Below are 18,014 nucleotides of genomic sequence, written 5' to 3'. Positions count from 1 at the left end.
TGGAGGTGTGAGGGTGAGGAAGGTGAGAAGAAGGCATGGTGAGCGTTCCAGGCAGCCCACCCTGACCACGCTACCGTTTTGACAAAGGAAAGGGGTCCTGTCCTCAGAACGTGGGGCTCTGCTTCCCCTGAGACAGGGGAGGAGGACACGGTGAAGTCCTTCTTCAGGTTTCCATTGAGGGGCAGGTTATCATTGGCTTCCTTGCCTCCAAGGGATGGGTGCCACAGGTGCTGCTACTTCATGCAGATGAGAGAGGTGCTTCCAGATTGACATGGGTTACACTTTTAATGTTTATCTTCCAGGAAAACTATAAGGGGAAAAAAATAAGTATCTGGGAAATAGGCAGAGATCAAACTTTGTTGTGTTGAAGTCATGAGGAACAGGAGTTCATGGGGAACACGAGGAGCTTTAGGTGGCTCCCTGCTGGAGGGAAGGGCGCCTTGGCCTCCCCAAAATCGGTTTTTGCTCCTATGCAAATTATTCCAAGTGTCCTCAATGAAGGAGCTGGGAAGGTTCGGGAGAGCATCCAGCTCTGCAGGGGCCAGGCTGGGGACCGAGACCCGGCTCTCTGCCCGCCCGTTGGCCCCGGTGCAGGGCGGGGGGTGGTGTTTCGCGGCCTCACGCCTCCCACCCGAGACCTTCCCCGTTTCCTCGGGTGGGGGGAAGCGCAGGTAAGCGGGGCCCCGCCGGTACCCCAGGGGGAGGGGGGGGGATGGACGGACCCTCCGGGCACCGACCCCCGCCCCGCCGCCGGGGTTGCGTGGGGCTGGTGGGGGCTTGGGGTGGTCGCGGAGGTTTGCAGCGCTGTAGCTGGGTGGGGGCCGCGCAAAATTAAAGGAATTAAAGGGTTTCCTAATGAGGGTCCTGGAATAGGGACATCTTCCCCCCGCCCCAGACCCCCCCTCTTTCCCGCACCCGCATAGATACGGGAGCCTGTATCTCCGTTAAGGGTTTAATTGCAGGTCTGGAGGGGGTGTGTGTGTATGTTTGTGTGTATAAGCAAGGAGCCTTTAACGCTCTTGTTTCCAACTTTTAAGGCTGCGTCCTGATGAGAAATGGAAATCTGGCTCCAAGTCATCCTTCCTGTTGTTGACATCACCTGAAAACTCCGCGGAAGAGATTTCCACTAGTTCACTGCGAGCAGCAGCTGCCCCTGAGGACCCAGCACCCCGTGAGTATACGCTCTCCTGGTGTTAGAAATCCATGGCTACGGCGTGTCGTTGTTCTGCAGTCTTCATTTTATTGCAAACGTTAATAAAGGGCTTATCGTGCCCGGGGGGTGTTGTGTGCGTTACGGCACAGGCTGTAGGCAGAGCTCTGTTTTTTTTAAAAAGCATAACCAATATCTTTGTATTTTTATAGTTATGTGCAAAGTGATTGTTTGGTTATCTGTTTGGTATTTCTTCCATACGTATAATCAGGAGGTTGGCTGCTGTTGGCTGCCTTTCATTCACAGGGGAAAAAAACCTGAGAGGGGTAGAAAGTGTTGTACTGGCAGGGGGATATTCCCACCTTTAGTGGTTTAAACGAACTTTAAAATCAGGGTCAGGTTGGACGGGGCTCTGAGCAACCTGATCTAGTTGAAGATGTCCCTGCTCATTGCAGGGGGGTTGGACTAGATGACCTTTAAAAGTCCCTTCCAACCCAAACTATTCTATGATTCTGTGTCCTACCAGTGTTAAAGGAACAATCCAGTGGGCAGATCAGTAAATCCGTCTCTGTTTGAAGATGGAAAAATGTAATAGACTAAATCCTTCATTAGTTAGGCAGGATCCTCTGGTAGGACTGTGTGCATGGCTTATTCCGAGAAAAATGTTGTTTACTTAACTTGCTTGCTTTCAACGTGAGGTGTCTGGGTGTGCAGCTAGTTTTTTAACAACTTATTTTGGCAGGCTGAAGTTCCAAGTATTGTGTAACCTTCATTCTTTAGATACTTGGGAAACAAAGTGAGATTTTTTTGGAAATTTTGATTACGTGTAAGATCCTCAGTTGTCTTGCAGACCACAAGACATAGCCTAATGACACTAATTCAGAACTTAATAATAATTTCTGAGCAGAAAGTACGAGTTATATCCACTGAATGTGCCAAAAATACAGTTGGCTGGGTACATAAAGTATTAGGCACCTGTGTTTAGATTTCAGTGAGTGCATGAGGTCTATAGAAATCCTTATTTAGATGCCTGGTATGTAGATGGTGTATGCCTGTTTGTGTCAGTGAGGACGTATTAGTCTGTGAGAGTAGATGGGGATGCTGTAACAGTAGTAATCTCATTGCTTCTCTCCTTGTTGTTTGTTTGAAAAGAAACTGTAATAAAAGTAAGAGGTGGTTTTGTGATAATACTTAGTTGGGAAAGTTTTTGCTTTCCCCTGCTTCTTGTTATTTACCCAGGCAGCGCTTTCAATCTCGTGTAGGAGACTGGCTTTGAACACTAGAAATGAAATGATTGGTAAATGATGGGTAAAAATAAAAGTGATCAAGCTCCCGATCATCCAGGTGCTTTTCTTCAAGCTTTTTTGCAGAGTTGTTTTCTTCTTTGGGGAATGGAAACTGTGGGAAGCAGGCTCCACAAACAGGGCTCCAATGTTTGCCCATATCATGTAGCTGCAGCACCAGGCTGAGCATCATGCTCTGTCACAGGTGGCACGTTCTGGAGTTTGCACTGTCATGTTCTTGGACTTGATTAGATCTTAATAAATCAGGTACTTGCAGGGCATGGTAATGAGCGACTGAGCCTTGAGCTGTATTTCTCCATTTACCTTCTGCTTCACCTCTGCTTGACTTTGCCAGTGAGTCATTTTGTGTGGTAAGAAAAAAAACCTTACTGGCCCTCTTTAAATCTCTGTAACGGGGCTAACAACATTTATCTGTTTGGATGGGTGGCGTAACAATGAATGTTTGTAAAACACTTGTAGGTTCTTAAATTAATTTTACCATCTGACAAGTATGTTTTATTTATGTATTCTCATTAGTTTCAGGTTTGCAATTCTTCTTTTTCTCTCAAGAATTAGGACTTTGGATGAACTTCCAGAGAACTCATAGTCCTGTCTTTTCGTAGAGATACATCAGTGCAACATGTCACTAGCGGAAGCATTTTATTTAAAACCACAAATGAAGTACCGTATTTCACTGGCAAGACTGGCCTAGAGAGATATTTGTCAAAGACATAAATTAATTGTAATTGCTTTGGGCAAGTAAAAAAATGAAATAAGTCATTTTAGCTCCTTTTCGTGGGCAGGGACGCCTCCCACCAGACCAGGTTGCTCCAAGCCCCATCCAGCCTGGCCTTGAACCCCTCCAGGGATGGGGCAGCCACAGCTTCTCCGGGCAACCTCTTCCAGTGTCTTACCACCCTCAGAGAAAATAATTTCTGCCTAATATATAAACTAACTCTCCCCTCTTTCAGTTTAAAACTGTTACCCCTCATCCTATTGCTACACCCCATGATAAAGAGTCCTTCCCCATCTCTCCTGGAGCCCCTTTAGGTACTGGAAGGGGCTCTAAGGTCTCCCCGGAGCCTTCTCTTGTCCATGCTGAATGACCTCTGCTCTCTGCAACTACCTGAAAGGAGGTTGTAAGGTGGTGAGGCCCAGTCTCTTCTCCCAAGTGACAGGTGATAGGGCAGGAGGAAACAGCCTCAAGTTGCACCAGGGGAGGTTTAGATTGGATATTGGGAAAAATTTCTTCACGGAACAGGTTATCAAGCATTGGAAGAGTCTGCCCAGGGAAGTGGTGGAATCACCATCCCCAGAGGTATTCAAAAGATATGCAGATGTGGTGCTGAGGGACATGATTTAGTGGTGGACTTGGCAGGGACAGGTTAATGGTTGGACTTGATGATCATAAAGGTCTTTTCCAACCTAAATGGTTCTATGATTCTATCTCAGGTATTAGTGAAAGCAGACAAAAGAAGTATTTGCTGAAGTTGTTGTTTTTACTGCTTTGGTCCTCAAAGGCTTAATATTTCTAAGGATTGGCAGAGGCAAAAATTACTAATAGCGAAAAACCTTTGTCAGCACATTATAGAGCATTAGATTCTGATTACCTTCACAGTTTATCTTCCAAAAGTATAACACTTCAGGGGAAAATAAATATTTTTTTCAGCCATCAGTTAAATGAGAAATACATATTTTTTAAAGCAACTATGATTTTAGCATCTTGCTGAGAACTTTAATCTCGATATTTGGCTGAAATTGAACCAAAGGCTCTTTTCATCCTGACACTTCAAGCAGAAAAATACCTTAATTTCTGACTATTCAAGTTCAAACAAATAATTATGTGTGGGCCAGTTGCCATAGGCCTTAGAGTAATGAAAGAACTTCTTAAATATTTCTGTTCAAGTTCAGATGTATTTATTACAGGAGTTAAAATTTTATGTATTATACAGTGATAAGTGGTAGGAATTAAAATAAGCTTGAACTTCAAATCTAGCTTTTTTTTTCTACTTGTTGTTTGATAGGTAATAATGTGTTTATACACGTGAATGCTTAGGAGGAATACAAGAAGAGGTGATTTTTGTTTCAAAATGCAGTTTGTAAGATTTAATTGATTCTAAAGCTTTTTTTTTTGTCTGTGAGCTTCTGGCTCTGGTAGTCCCATGGGACAGACTCTGTTTCTGACTCTGGGTTCTTGCACTTAAATTGTTTGTGTGTTTTGTACGTTTTGAGCTGGATTGATGAAAAGGAGCTATTTAAATAATGGCATTATTGTTGTCATGTGTGCTTACCCAACCATGAATTCTATTACAAGTATAGCTTGTTAATATTTCCATTTAGACATTGATTCTTTAGCTGATATTAAATTTAAAAATCAAGTTTTCCAGATAATTTTCATGTTTGCAATAGTGTGAGCGGGGAAGCCTCCCCTGTGTATTGCTGCGGCCTTCTACTGAATCATGTGTACCAGCTTCTTTCTAAACTTCCTAAACTTTTTCTTCTCCTCTTGTCTGTTTCGTGCTGCCTTGTGAAGGCAGGTGTTCATAAGTTAGGAAGAACTGGAATAAAGATGTGTGATTTCCTGTATTATTTGTTGCTTAGCTTTCAAATGCACGTCAGGATGTTCTCGGTGTATTGCTTCCCTGGAGGATGGGGTAGGTGACACAGTGATGCTCTGGTTCCAAGGTGGTGCCAGTCTGGCTGTACGAGTATTTTTCTCATTTTCTGGAGGTCTAACACAAGCCCTCGAGGTCCAGTTGCAGGTGTGCAGGTCCTGACAGCAGAGCAGGGAAGGATGCTGTTGGTAGGCAGTAGTTTAGATACCAAGGGTGAAAAATGCTATCAAATCCAAAAAACCAGTGACAGGATGAATAAATGTCAATATAGGACTGTATTTGAGAAGTGAGTGGTAAATGAAGCATTAAGGCTGCACAGGACTTTGCAGTCAAACAAAATCTAGTGCATTACTACCAATAGTTAATCTTGAGTGTTGGAAGAGGAAGGTGTCCTACGGACACAGACCTGTTGTGACCAATGAATGCACTTTGGGTGGCATAACTGATATGCCACAACAACTCAAATTCTTGCATTACCAGGTTGTGGAGTGGTTGTCTTGGTGGCCTCAGTGATGTACTTCTGATGCAATATTGAGTCCATAGTTAGCTCATGGCATGGCACAGGGCTGTAGATTGCTGCCGTGGTCTTGTGCCATGTTACTTTGTTCCTGTAGGTCTTTGTAAGTGATCCTGCCTTGTGTGGCATGGAATTCAAGGTCCTTGCAATCAACATGAAGACTCTGTCTTACAGCCAGCACTCATGTCTTCCTGTCTGCTACACTCTGCCTGCTGCTGGACCTCCAAACCCTAGGTGCATCCAGCTTTCCATGGGGAAAGGTGGCTGTTATTGGGGATGGGATTTGGGCACATCTGGGGTGGGAAGTGGTGGATGGAAGCATCTGGTGTGGATGCCAGGCGGAGGGTACTAGGGCTATGGGGTAGCTGGGTGTGAAGTGCTGAGTGTGGGCACACTAGTGGGTCTGTTCTAATCCTGAAGAAAAATTTATTTGGCCCTAAGCAAAAAAAAGCCTAAACTTATATCTTATGTTGTGATCAGATGCACTTTTGGAGTTGTCATAGTTTGGGCTGAGTTGGCCAATGACAAGACAACAGACGCTCTCCCCCACTTCTCACTCCAAGGAGACGAAGAAGAGAGATAGAGTTATGAGTTTAGGGGGAAAAACTAAATTTGAGCCCCATGTTGGGCACCAATAAATCTGTCATGGTTTAGGATGAGTAGTCTTCAAATCATGAAATCCTACCTCCTTCAAATCCTGGTTTAAAGCAAGCTTCTTAAAACAGGCTGTCCCTTACTTTCCCTTTCTCTCTCATGACTTGCTTTTTCCCCCACCTAAACACCGTTTGTCTTTGTGAAGCGAGCCACTGAAGATAAAGTTTTTGGGTGCCTGACCTGGCATGGTGTTGGATGAAAGCATTTCCATCTGCAGTATGGAACATGCATTTGGATTTGATGGGAATTTATTTTCTAAGGGTTTGCATCGTGTCCACATTGCACTGGGATCATTTGCTTTTTCCAGTTTGAGATGCTGATTGCTTTTAGCCAGTCAAGAATATGTTTTCTGTTTGTATCAGCATCTGCAATGTGACATCTTAGCAGGAGCTGTTGTTTTGTGCTGATACACTTCTGAGTCAAAATTCCCTAAAGTGTCTCAGGTGGGTCAGTCACTGAGGAAAGTGCCAGCTTTATAAAATAAAAATACTACCATGAATGTATGGTCATCATATGTCAACTCAATATTTGAGTAACTTTTTAATAGTGATCACATGAATCATTTTAGGTATGTTTTACTTTTCTGAAGAGTTTGGTGTCTCTGCGTGGGCTACAGTTGCAGGAATTGCAGCTGGTTCAGTCCTGAGCAGGATGTGATCTTTTCACCGTATCACTGCTGTCTCAAGTAATTGCACTAATATCGGCAAGGCATACCCATTGCTTGTCAGTTCATTAGTATATTGTAAAGCTTACATATGAGTAATTTTTCTTCATTTTCTTTCTGACCGCTTTTGTGATTAGACTGCGTCTGGCTGAAGTCTTTTGAGAGGATTTAGGGATGGGAGGCTGGGGCTGGTCTTTCTTCTGGCTGTGGAATTATCTGCCTGCCATCTGCAGTCTTTCATTGACATTATTGTTCTGGTTTAAATCCAGATTTTGAAAGTACAGAGCTTTCTTATCATTTTGTCTTTTCCAGACTTTACAGCAGCTTCTGAATTCATGCAAGTATGGTTTTTTTCATAGCTTTTCATGGCTTCTGTATAAAATCAGACAGTTCTCTTTTATGTACCTTTTTTTTTTTTTTTTCTCCAAGTATAAGTGGTATTGGTCTCAAATCTTTAGTCTTCCTCTTTTGTTATACTGTGATATAAGTTTAACTAGCCCCCAAGAACTAAAATTTGCATGTGCTGAAGAACAAGAAGTTTGAATAGATTTCTATTGGCAGAGTCTGTCTGATATTATAAATGTTACGCTTTAACTTGTACCATGTTGTCATTTTTGCCTGCTGTCGTATGGTGCCCTCCAGGTAAATATGAGCCTTTGCCCAAAAAGCTTAGTAGCGTGGAAAAAGCTCAGAGGCAAGATGTAGTTGGAAATCGTTTTTCTTCATGCCCCTGTGTTACGCTGCCTGCAGTATTCACTTTTTTCATGGGTTTAGGTTCTCTTAGACACGCTGATACCCAGTCCCTGGACTTGTCAGGGTTGTTAGATGCCTCCCCAGATAAGAGATTGTGGAGGATAAGATGATCCAGCCCTTGAACAGATATGAATTTGCACAGGAGATGGTAGTTTTAATGTGTAGTGATTTATTCCAGGAGTGTGCTGGTTTCCTCCAGGAATGATTTTCGGTATGCTTGAATGCCCTTGTGTATCTGGAAGCACGATAGGACCCGACGTGACAAGTGAACAGCAAAATTAAAAGATTGGTATGAATACTTGCACCAAGTAGCGTTCAGTTGAAGCTGAAGGTGTAGGTATAAGCTCTGGTCCTTGGCAGAGTTTCTTAATTTAAAAAAAAACACCCCTAATTTAAAAAATTATTCTCAAATTCATTGTGTGCCCACAGAATTAACTTAAGTTGAAAAAACCAAACCCCAACTTTTTTTTTCTGTCTTCTCTCAGTTCCTTCTTATCCCTGCCCACCAACACATGTGCTTGAGAAGTTTGAATTAAAACTTCTGGCTTCACTCCATTACTCTTTTGGAGAATCTAGCCTTTCATGTCTATAACCATGCAGACATACAAATGAGGATGTTGCTGCTTCAGTTATTAGCATCATGTCAGGTTTTTCTTCTTCTTTTTGTTTTTAATCCTCAAAGTGGAATACACAGCATGGAAGCTAGAAGCACATTTTATGCAAAATCTAGCATCCAGGATTTGGATGCACGTATTTCCAGCTTTTAAGAGTAATTATTTTTTAAATACTGTATTAATATGAATTTGCTTATATATCAGATGTGGTTTTGTACCTCCAGCAAGTGTCTGAATATAATGACATGGGATGAGCTGGTTTTGGTAGCACACAGGCAAACCAAGAAAACAGGTAGTGGTGCATTCAGAAGAACTGAGCACAGCACTTAAAAAAAACCCAACAAACCCAAAGCATAATTTTAAAGGTTTATGCGTTCTCTTTCTCATAACTTAAAATGAAGAATCTCTCCCTGTCTCAGCTGAAGCAAGTGTTGAGCAAATAATTAGGCTGAGGTACAGAGCCCGTATTATCTGGGACCTGGTCTCTGTGTTTACAGGAGAGGGTGTCTGTGAAATGGAGATCTTCCTCTGTCTTTCAGTCCTCTGGAGCTCTCATGAAACATGTGCTTACTCTGACTTGGTGGAAAAAACACTAAATGCACTTTTAAAGTAAGCTAAGCCAGGGAGGGTTAGCAGAGTAGAGTGAAACTATGATGCACTTTCTCAACACACAATTAAAAATGTGGGCTACAGTGTTTTACATGAATGTGATGGATTTTCCTGTCGCTCTAGGGAGCTGTAGACTATTATCCTCCGCAAAATACGAAGATTTTGAAATGCATTAACCATACAGGCGGTGTCTCAGTCTGATTGTTATTAATAAATTCACATTTTACATGTTAATATAGCAGGCAAGTGTCTGTTGCATGTCTGTGCTATTTACTTGTAAAAAAAACCCAAACAAACCCTCACTTGATTAGTTCTCACGCATCAGATTTTGACTATGAGTGTTCACTCTTCTGCAAACAGAGGAGTTTCTGTATGGTGGCTTGTATATCTTAAACTTACCAGTTGTCCAAATATACATGGTCTTTCAAGAAGAAAAGGATATGGCAAAAGTTAGCAGATTTTACCAAGTACTATTAAAAAAATCTCTTATGCTCTGTATTTGGGATTTTCAGGCCTAATTAAAGATCAAGAATGAAATTATACTAAAATAATTACTCTTCTTTTAACAAAATTCTCTTGGTTTGTACTTGAATAGTATTGCCCACAGACAGGTAATTATTAGCAACTTGAATGTAGTAAAAATATAATTAGTTTACTGTATTAAATCTCAGAAGGTTTGACTTGAAAAACAAAACCTTCAACTAGTCTTTGCATTATTAGATAAAGATGGATGCTTATTATCCTGGGCTTTTTAAAAATGAAATTTTATGCCATACTTTGTAACAGTAATGCTGGATCAAAACCTGATTTCCCTGCTTGTGTGACTGATCTCATTTAATTCAGTGAATCTGTTTACATGAATAAGACTCAAAGAATTTGGCTTTGTATGAAAAACATCCTCCCAGAGGGAGTTGTAGTAGGCTTACACTTAGTATCTAAAGATAAAAAAAAAAAAGAAAACAACATTTGTGTTTCCTTGTCTAGTTGTAGAATGATTTTCAGTGAAGTTTCATGCTGCATGGAATTAAATCTGTAGCCAAGATGATAAGATACTGGACAATTTTTATAAGTCAGCCTGCAGGTCTGTGCTGCTGAAACAAAAGGCTGAGTGTTTCAAGGTGCAGAGAGCCTGACTAAAATAACGTGTCCTGCCAGGGCAGTTGCAATGCATTCTCAGTGGAGAACATTCAGCAGAGAGATACTCGTCAGCTCTGCGTGGTGTGTTACAATCCAGGAGCAGTAAACAAGAGAAAGAAAATCTCAGCTTTCTCTCTGTTTACAAAACTGGCCTTGTGGAGGGACTGGAAAACAAGAATGCAAATACAAATATGCTTGTCGTACCTTTTTCTCCCCTCCATTTGGCTTCCCTATATTGAGCCAAAGATAAATGGGCAGACTTACTCTATGAAAAAGAAAATGGCACCAGAGTAAGGCCTCCTTTTCCTTAGTTTTCTCTCTGTGTTCTCTCTGTGTTCTCACTATTAAGAGCTTATGGTTGTGTGGCAATACAGCTCCAGTGATAAGTCCCATAGTGCTGACAGAGCAAAACTCTGCTGTAACTCTTCCTTAATCACATTGCAGTAGCCCCAAGATAGAAGTTTGATCTTGTCTGCACTTAGCCATATTAGGCCACCGTTGTGGCTTTGAAGTAATGAAGATGTCCTCCACCTTTTCTCTGGTGCTGTTTGATTTTCCCAAGCAAAATTTCTCTTTGTTTTGTGCTTTTTTTTGCTTTGTGCACTTCCAAAAGTTTCTCTGTATTGTCCCTCACCTTTGTCTTCTCCCCTCTTTTGTCCTAGATGTAATCTTTCATCCTTGATCTGTGAATCCTCTGGTTGTCTTTGAACTGTTCCTCCTCCCTTACAAATCTCCTGTTTTGGTAGTTGTTTTCCTGATGTTAATTAATAAGTACTGAGTCACCACTTTGAACCCATCAAACCATGAATAGAGTGAAAGGTAGTTTAACAAACCTTTAAAAAAGAATACGTGAGAGAGCAGAAAAGGATCCCTGTCCCTCTCCTATGCTCTTCCAGGTGTTCTTTACCAGATTGGTTGTTTTAACGTCTTCTGAGGCTTTCTAAAAGCTCTATATTCAGGATTTTCTTCCTCATCTGCTCCTCTGGGCTTTACTTGTCTCCGTTTGCAATCTCTTTTTTTTCTGCTTTCACTTCAACCTTAGTAATGTTTGGGTCTTGGGGCGTATTTTTGCATTTCTGACTTCTTCTATTTCTGTCTGCTCCAACATCAGCAGCTCGTGGACTTTTCTGGTTGCTCTTCCAGCTTTCTTAGGCTTCCAGTCCTTGGTAGTGCAGTGGGGTTTTTGGTAACACTGGTCTACTGTGTTCCTTGGTAGGAGTGATGGGTGAAGGAGTATCTATTTCTATCTTACCAGACAGGAACTGCTGCCTCCTTGAGATTTTGGTGGGGTTTTTTTCTTTTTCTGTGTGTTGTAAAAGTGGAAATGACATCTGTCTGGAAAGAGTGTCTGGGAATATAGGAGGCACAAGGGTCCTGAGCTTCATGAGCATTGGTAAACAGAAGACCAGGAGGAAAATTCAACCTACTTGTGGGAACATGGTCCAGGAACATGATGTCCCTGTAACATGGACCTGCCTTTTTCTTTTATTCCATTGTTGGGTTGTGGGGTTTTTTTTGCTTCATATTTCCGTTCAGGACCTGGGTAGCCTTTCTGGACAGATAATGTGGATATTTTCCATGTGGTAACATTATCTTGCATAAGCTCATTCCTTGTAAAGTATGGAGGAGACTCAGATAAGCTGAAACTTTCAAAATATTTATTAACTATAAAGCAGGTACACTGAACTGCCTGATTCTTTTCAGTACTCAAAATAAGGCCAAAACATCTTTTTTTTTGTTTGTTGTTGTAGCCAACTAGAAACATAAGGAGACTGAAATGTGTGCAGCAAATAGTCTTATCCTCAACAGTTCCTACCAGTGCCTGACCAAGGAGGTGCTTGCACTAATGAGTCCTGATGTTACAAAGGGGCTGGCCTGTGTAGTAAGGCTTTTCCAGATTTTTCATCCTTCCAAGCTGTGGGAAGCCACCACAAGCGTTAAGAGGCTGAGTCTCTTTAAACCCACCTCCATCTCCCAGAGAGATGGCTTCCAGTGCAGGGTTGCTCCACGGGAAGAGGTGGGAGAACAGGGAGTGATAAGGAAGAGTTGGGGGCATTTCTGTTCCCTTCGCACTTTCGGCTCCTTATATCTGACACAAGTACAAAGATTTCTGGGTGAAGAACCTGTGACTTCTTGTCCATTAGGACAGAGTCTTCACTGTGAGCTGAGATTGCATTTCTTGAAGGCTGCTCCTCTAGCAGGACACAATCTCTGTAGCAAAGGCTCTCTTTAGTCACCTAAAATTATGTCAGTGGTGTTCCTTTTTCTCTGTGTGAAGAGCCTGCTGGTATGGAGATTTTTGTTTTACCTGACTGGGTATCGCGTTTCGATGCAGCAGATGGCATGTGTCTGACCAGTGTCCTTTGGTAAGAGAGTAAACGGGGCAAGAATTCACCCTAACCCATCGATATTTTCTGAGGGCTTTTGTAACATCAAAGCACCCTTGTGCAATGCTCATTAGAGTCACCTGATGCAAGATCCGAGGTTTTGTGATACCTACTTCCTTCTGTTGTTCCTGTGCTTGTACAGCTGGCAAGATTCTCCAGAGATACGTGGAAGAGCAATGTGATACTCAAGGTGAGTTGTGTTTGATCGAGCTGCAGCCTGTACTGAGAGAGGTTACGTACGATTAACTTCAGTTACTTGGCCTGAAAGTACTTTGTGTCGACGCATAGCTTTTTAAAATTAATTCATTGAGATCCTAGTTTGCACTATAAGTAGAATAAGGCAGGAATTTGTTCATTTTGAGCTTTGTGTGGAGGTATTCCTTATGCTCAGATGAAGGTAGCAGGCTGTTGCTCTGCAGGGCCTTCCCCTGCCAGAACAAATGAGGAAGGGCGTTTGGAGAACTGGGCTTTTTGATGGGTTGGAACAAAAGAGTTGGTTGGTTCCCTGGGGTGGGGAACCACAAGTTAGACTTTTGTTTGATTCCCTGACTGAAATTGCCACCACTGGACTACTGCATGGTGTGGGGAAGAGTCTTCTGCAGAACTTCCAGAGAATTTAGCAAGTATTAAAGAAAGCGTAGAGGGTGCTCATGACCCCCTGAGAGCTCCTTCAGCTCCATGTCTGCCGTGGGATCAGGCAGAGGGATCAGGATTTCCAAAGTATTGTCTGTCATGACCTGTTTGGAGATTACTCACAAACCTCACCTATGGGGATACTGCTGTGAAGGGCAGCTTGACCATCCATCAGCCAGAAAAGATCAGAAAAAAAGAGCTCTGCTGCTAACCATCAGCCAATGTACAGCATTACAGCTTCATAGGGGGATTAAGAGCACTTTTTGCAGATACTGTTTCTTACAATAGTCTTCCTTCTGGAAGAACTTGGAGCATGTCTGTATCTGCGTGGCATCTCACTTTTCCTGTCCCTGACCACTTGTTGGGAATGGTGAGTGCATTAAGCACCAAAGTCTTGTTTCTCTTTGGAATCAAGTCCCCAGTTCAGTCCCCCAAGACCAGAACTTGTTGAACTTGTCGACCTTTTCCCGTTTTTTTAATTACTTTAGACATCTGCCTTCCGCCAATACTCTGTAATTACCTAGGGGTACAATTAAGCTGTTCCTTTCTGTTGCTCGAAGCATCCAATGGGAAAGGCTTCAGAAACCATCAGATTGGTGTAGGACACAAAGCACAGGTGTGTTCCCTCTCTGTAATTTGCGAATCTCATCCATGTGCTTTGTCAGGTTTTTTTGAAAGGATGCGTTTCTCCTGGTTCTTGACAACCACCCCGATGGGTGATTTGCTGCACCAAAGCAGGTTATTCCCTGACTTAAAAAAAAACCTGAACTGATTTTTCAGGTGGTAAGTTTATCTCTCTGTAGAGGACAATTCCCATGGTAGTATTCTGTCTTTGCAGCTTTAGCGATAAACGATCTTTCAGTTCTAATTCTTCTTTGCATTAACTTGTTGTTTCAGTAACAAAACCTTTAGGTGTTGCAAATCCAGATGCAACACTGTGGTATTTATCGTGGTCATGGCGCTCACTGTTAGGTCCTTTAGGCTGATACATCAAAAACCTCACTGTCAAAATGAACGTGCAAGAGGAGCAGAATCACGGAGACTAGTGCCCCTGTTCTCGACTACCTGTGTTTATTTTACACCTTGTAAAGTACCAACAAGAACATTGTGCAAGACAGATCTGAGCATCACAGCATTGCATCCTTGAACAGATGATGAAGGAAATGAACTTTGATGTGCCTACTAGAATTATTGACTTAGTTGTGTTTGCTGCAGTGAAATTGCCTGACTGCAGGTTGGGTCGAATATCCTCAGATGTGTGTGGGGGAGAACATTAATGCTCTACTGATTCTCCTTCAATAGTTAAACAGCTCAGGATGAATTGAGGGGGTGGAGCGCTTCAGGCTACCTGTGTAGAACACTCTGGTTTGGTCCTTGTTTATCTGGTGGTTGTATCTTTGCTTTGACATGAGAAGAAACGCTTGAATACAACTTCACAAATTCCTGATTCTATACATAGCTACTCTGTTTATTCGTCTTGATATATTTAACTGAAAATCTTAAATCTGTATTGTGTAAGTCACTGAATAAAATTTTAGATGGATCCCAGAATCATGGAGTGGTTGGGGTTAGAAGTGATCTCTGGAGGTCATCTGGTCCAACCCCCTGCTCAGGGAGGGCCGCCTACAGCTGGTTGCCTGGGATACTTAGTTTCTTTGTGTTTTGTATTGGTGTTATTTATCTAAATGTTTGAGTGTTCTGTATCTTAAAAGGAATTCATGCACCTGTACCTTAAGGCTTTGTAGTGCTTAAGAGGGATATTTTTAACCTCTTTTTGTTGAAAAATTATTGCAAGTTTTGCAATAAACAGTGGTCCATTAGGCAAGATCCTATGTCAATTTGGTACACGAATGGCTTGATTTAACAGGCTGGTTCATGAACATGGCTGAGAAGGACAGAGCTGGAGCAGGGCAGGGATGAGATTTGTCTTGAGAAGTAATTCTACAGGCAATGTATGTTGCTTGTGGTTTAGGATGTAATACTTGGTATCTGAAGTATTTGAATGTGAAGAAGCTGGAAAGGACTGAGACCTTGGTGATCCCGTGTAGAAGGTGTAACAAGAGCAGATGTGGCATGAGATGGTCACTGGAGCTGAAAGCCTTTTGCAGATAATTCTTCAAACCTCTGTTGGCAGTTATTCACCTGATGCTGGGACTGTCTTCACAAATAAGCGTGTTTTCCATAAACTAAACTTATTCCAGGACTCTCAGGTTGTAATGTCTGAGTCAGCAAATGTGTCCTACTAATATATTCAGCCCAGTACGTTTTGATGAAGCAAAGATCTTGTACCAAAACCCTGCTGCTGTCATTATTGTGCAGTTTGTCCCAGCACACGCCTCTTCTCAAGCATAACCCCCCTTCTCCCCCCAAAATCTGCATTTGTAAAGATTCTACTGGCATGTCAGCACATGTCTTCAAGGAACCCGAGAGGCATTTTTAATGAGAATAGCTTTAGAATTCCTGACTTGATTTATGAAGAAAAGGAAAAAAAAAAAAAACAATCACAGAGAAAGTATCCTCTTACCTATTAAAATATTTGCCTTCTACTTAATGGTGTTATCAGCTTAACTTTTGCAGATGCAAATGGAATAAACAAATTTTTACCTATTATCTACTTAGAAGCATAGACTCTTTCTCTGCTTAAATGCCATACAATTCCAGAGAGAGAGAAGTGGAAAGGTAAAGGAATGGAAGTCTTTGTTCTAAATAATGGAAGAAATAAACATTCAGGACTTCAGCATTGGATGTTTCTTGAAAAAATTTCCTATAACTTGTTGGTGAGAAATAAAGCTGAAAATATTTTTAGCTGTACTGTTCTAAGGAGGTTTTTGTAACTTGTACAAAATGAGATGAACAAGGCAACAGGTCTTTGCTTTTAGTTCTTGTTTGTCAACCCAGCTGTGTTAATGCATGCATTTCAATTTTTTTTGTTTGTTTTTGAGCAAGGCTTTACGTTACAGCCACAAAAATAAGGCAAGTACAATCATTCTGCATTGTTTATATTTATAATCATAATTCATAATCATGTTTATGAGTATAGAAAACCATTCCAGCCCATGCTGAGGACATCAATTACAACAGGTGCCCTAAGCCCTATCTCCCTCTCCGTTGGCTTTCAGAAAATGCCAAACCTGTTCTCATTTATGCTGAACCCAGCCAGCAGACATCATTTCTCACTCTTCAGTAACACCTCCCTCTCCTTCCCCCCCTCCAAAAAAAAAAAGAAAAGCTTGACTCCCAACATTCCTCTCATGTCTTACAAATATTTGTGTAAGTCCTTGGCGAGAAGCTGGCTCTGTTCCTCACCACTAGCCAGTCTGCTCCTGCTGCCTTGTGTGCCTGATTCTTCCAGCACTTATTCCCACAGTTCAAGCACCGGAGGAGGTGCATCCTGTGGTTTTAAACACCCTGAATACAAGTCCTGTGGACCATGAGTGTAGGCAAGTGGTATGAGAGAACGCAGAGGCACGGGATGCTGCTGGGTGTTGGGTTTTCAGTGGCTTTTTAAACATGAGAAACCATAAGAGAAGAATGCTGTGGTGTAAACCTTAAAGATGTCATCGTGTATGTGTTACTCTGTGGTGCACAGGACCAGCAGTGACTGGGCAGGGCTCGGGAGAGGTAAGAGTGTGCTTTTGTGTGGGAGCTGTGACCTGGAACCCAAGAGCAGGCTTACACCATCGGGAACAACGGTTGACTAATTCTGGCAGTTCCTGCCCTCTCTATGATTTGCTTTTCAGCTTTAGTGTTATATTAACTCCTTCGGGGCAAACGTGTTCCTTGGGTTTCTTGTTGCACTCCAAAACTGGCCCATACTTCAAAACCAGGATCATTTTCTGTACGTCCTTTCCTTTTGCTGTGTTCTGTTGCATGGATTTACAATGCACATAAATCTGGAAAAAACTGGTTTTCAGGTTTTTTTCTTTCTTCATTTTAATCCCTATTGCTGTAGTACTATACCCAGGGGTTAGATCTCTGGGAAATTTCTTTGTGCTATACTAATGATGGGGAATTCACATCAGTTTAAATCCAGGGAATGAATTAATAATGAGACTTTGTCCCTCATATGATCCTGAACAGAACTGCTTCTGGAAGTGCAGAGGAGATATTTTTGGAGAGGAGACTGGCATTCTCTTGCAAAGGTTGCACAAATGCCAGGTCCAATATTTGGTTAAGAACTTTCTTGCTTCTGTTGCTTCTGCAGACTTTGTTTCAGTCTTTTAGTTGGGTTTTGTAGGCTTTGAATCAGAGTAGGCAAGAGCAATATTCTTCTTGTGGTAATGATGGTAAAACCTCCTGAAACTTCTGAAGCCAATTCCCATGTATCTTCGTTCTAACGGGTCTGTTAGTAAATCATCTAGTCTATCAAGGAGGAAACTTTTCAAGTAGAACTCTTCCTAAGCAGATGACAATACAAATCTGTAGGTCTCAGTCACCAAATCTGGTTAATATAAAATGTCAAATCCCTTATAGAACAGCTACCAGCCTGTTGATGTAAAATTGCAAGTGTTGTTCTCTTGTGTAAATAATTTGTCAGTTAATACTGGAGGTACCAAAGTGGAAAAAGTAGAATGAAAACTCTGTGCTCATCAAGGGGATGGTCCTGTTTTACTTAATGGTTCTGGCAGAAATTGTGTTTCGTAGAAGAGGAGCAGGATCGATTTCAGATTCTTCATTTCTTTACCCCTTTTGGCTTCCTGCTGAACTACCCTCTTTTTTTTTTTTTTTTTTTTTTTTTTTTTTCTCCAGTAGCCTGAAACACATTCCAGAAATGTCTGTGTGAGGGAGAAGAGTGCCAAGGCTGCTGATGAATAAGAGACTTTGTGATGAATCTTGTAAAATTGGACCTTTTCATTCAGACAATAGTTCTCCATTACTGGGTCTTTTGTTGCCTTCTTTTGAATTGTAGGGGAGAGGAGGAGAGTTAAGTGTTACCCTGCCACACTTCCCTCTACCTACCTGAATTACCTGAGGGATGAGTTGCTTTGGCTGGGGGCA

At 41.9% G+C, this 18,014-nt stretch overlaps 1 long non-coding RNA gene across 1 annotated transcript in view; it reads left to right on the top strand.

The window, feature by feature from the left end:
• The first annotated feature begins 656 nt into the window (after nucleotides 1–656).
• Nucleotides 657–18,014, top strand: part of LOC106901652 — a 41,118-nt gene continuing 23,760 nt past the window's right edge. The window contains exons 1-2 of the long non-coding RNA XR_001414344.1: nucleotides 657–671; nucleotides 1,038–1,171. This is a non-coding gene — a long non-coding RNA (uncharacterized LOC106901652). The remainder of the gene's footprint in view (nucleotides 672–1,037; nucleotides 1,172–18,014) is intronic.

This window comes from Calidris pugnax, unplaced genomic scaffold (genome assembly GCF_001431845.1).
Source record: "Calidris pugnax isolate Ruff unplaced genomic scaffold, ASM143184v1 scaffold219, whole genome shotgun sequence".
Lineage (NCBI taxonomy): Eukaryota > Metazoa > Chordata > Aves > Charadriiformes > Scolopacidae > Calidris > Calidris pugnax.
Note: the sequence above shows the minus strand (reverse complement) of the source record. Positions and strands in the feature narration are given on the sequence as shown.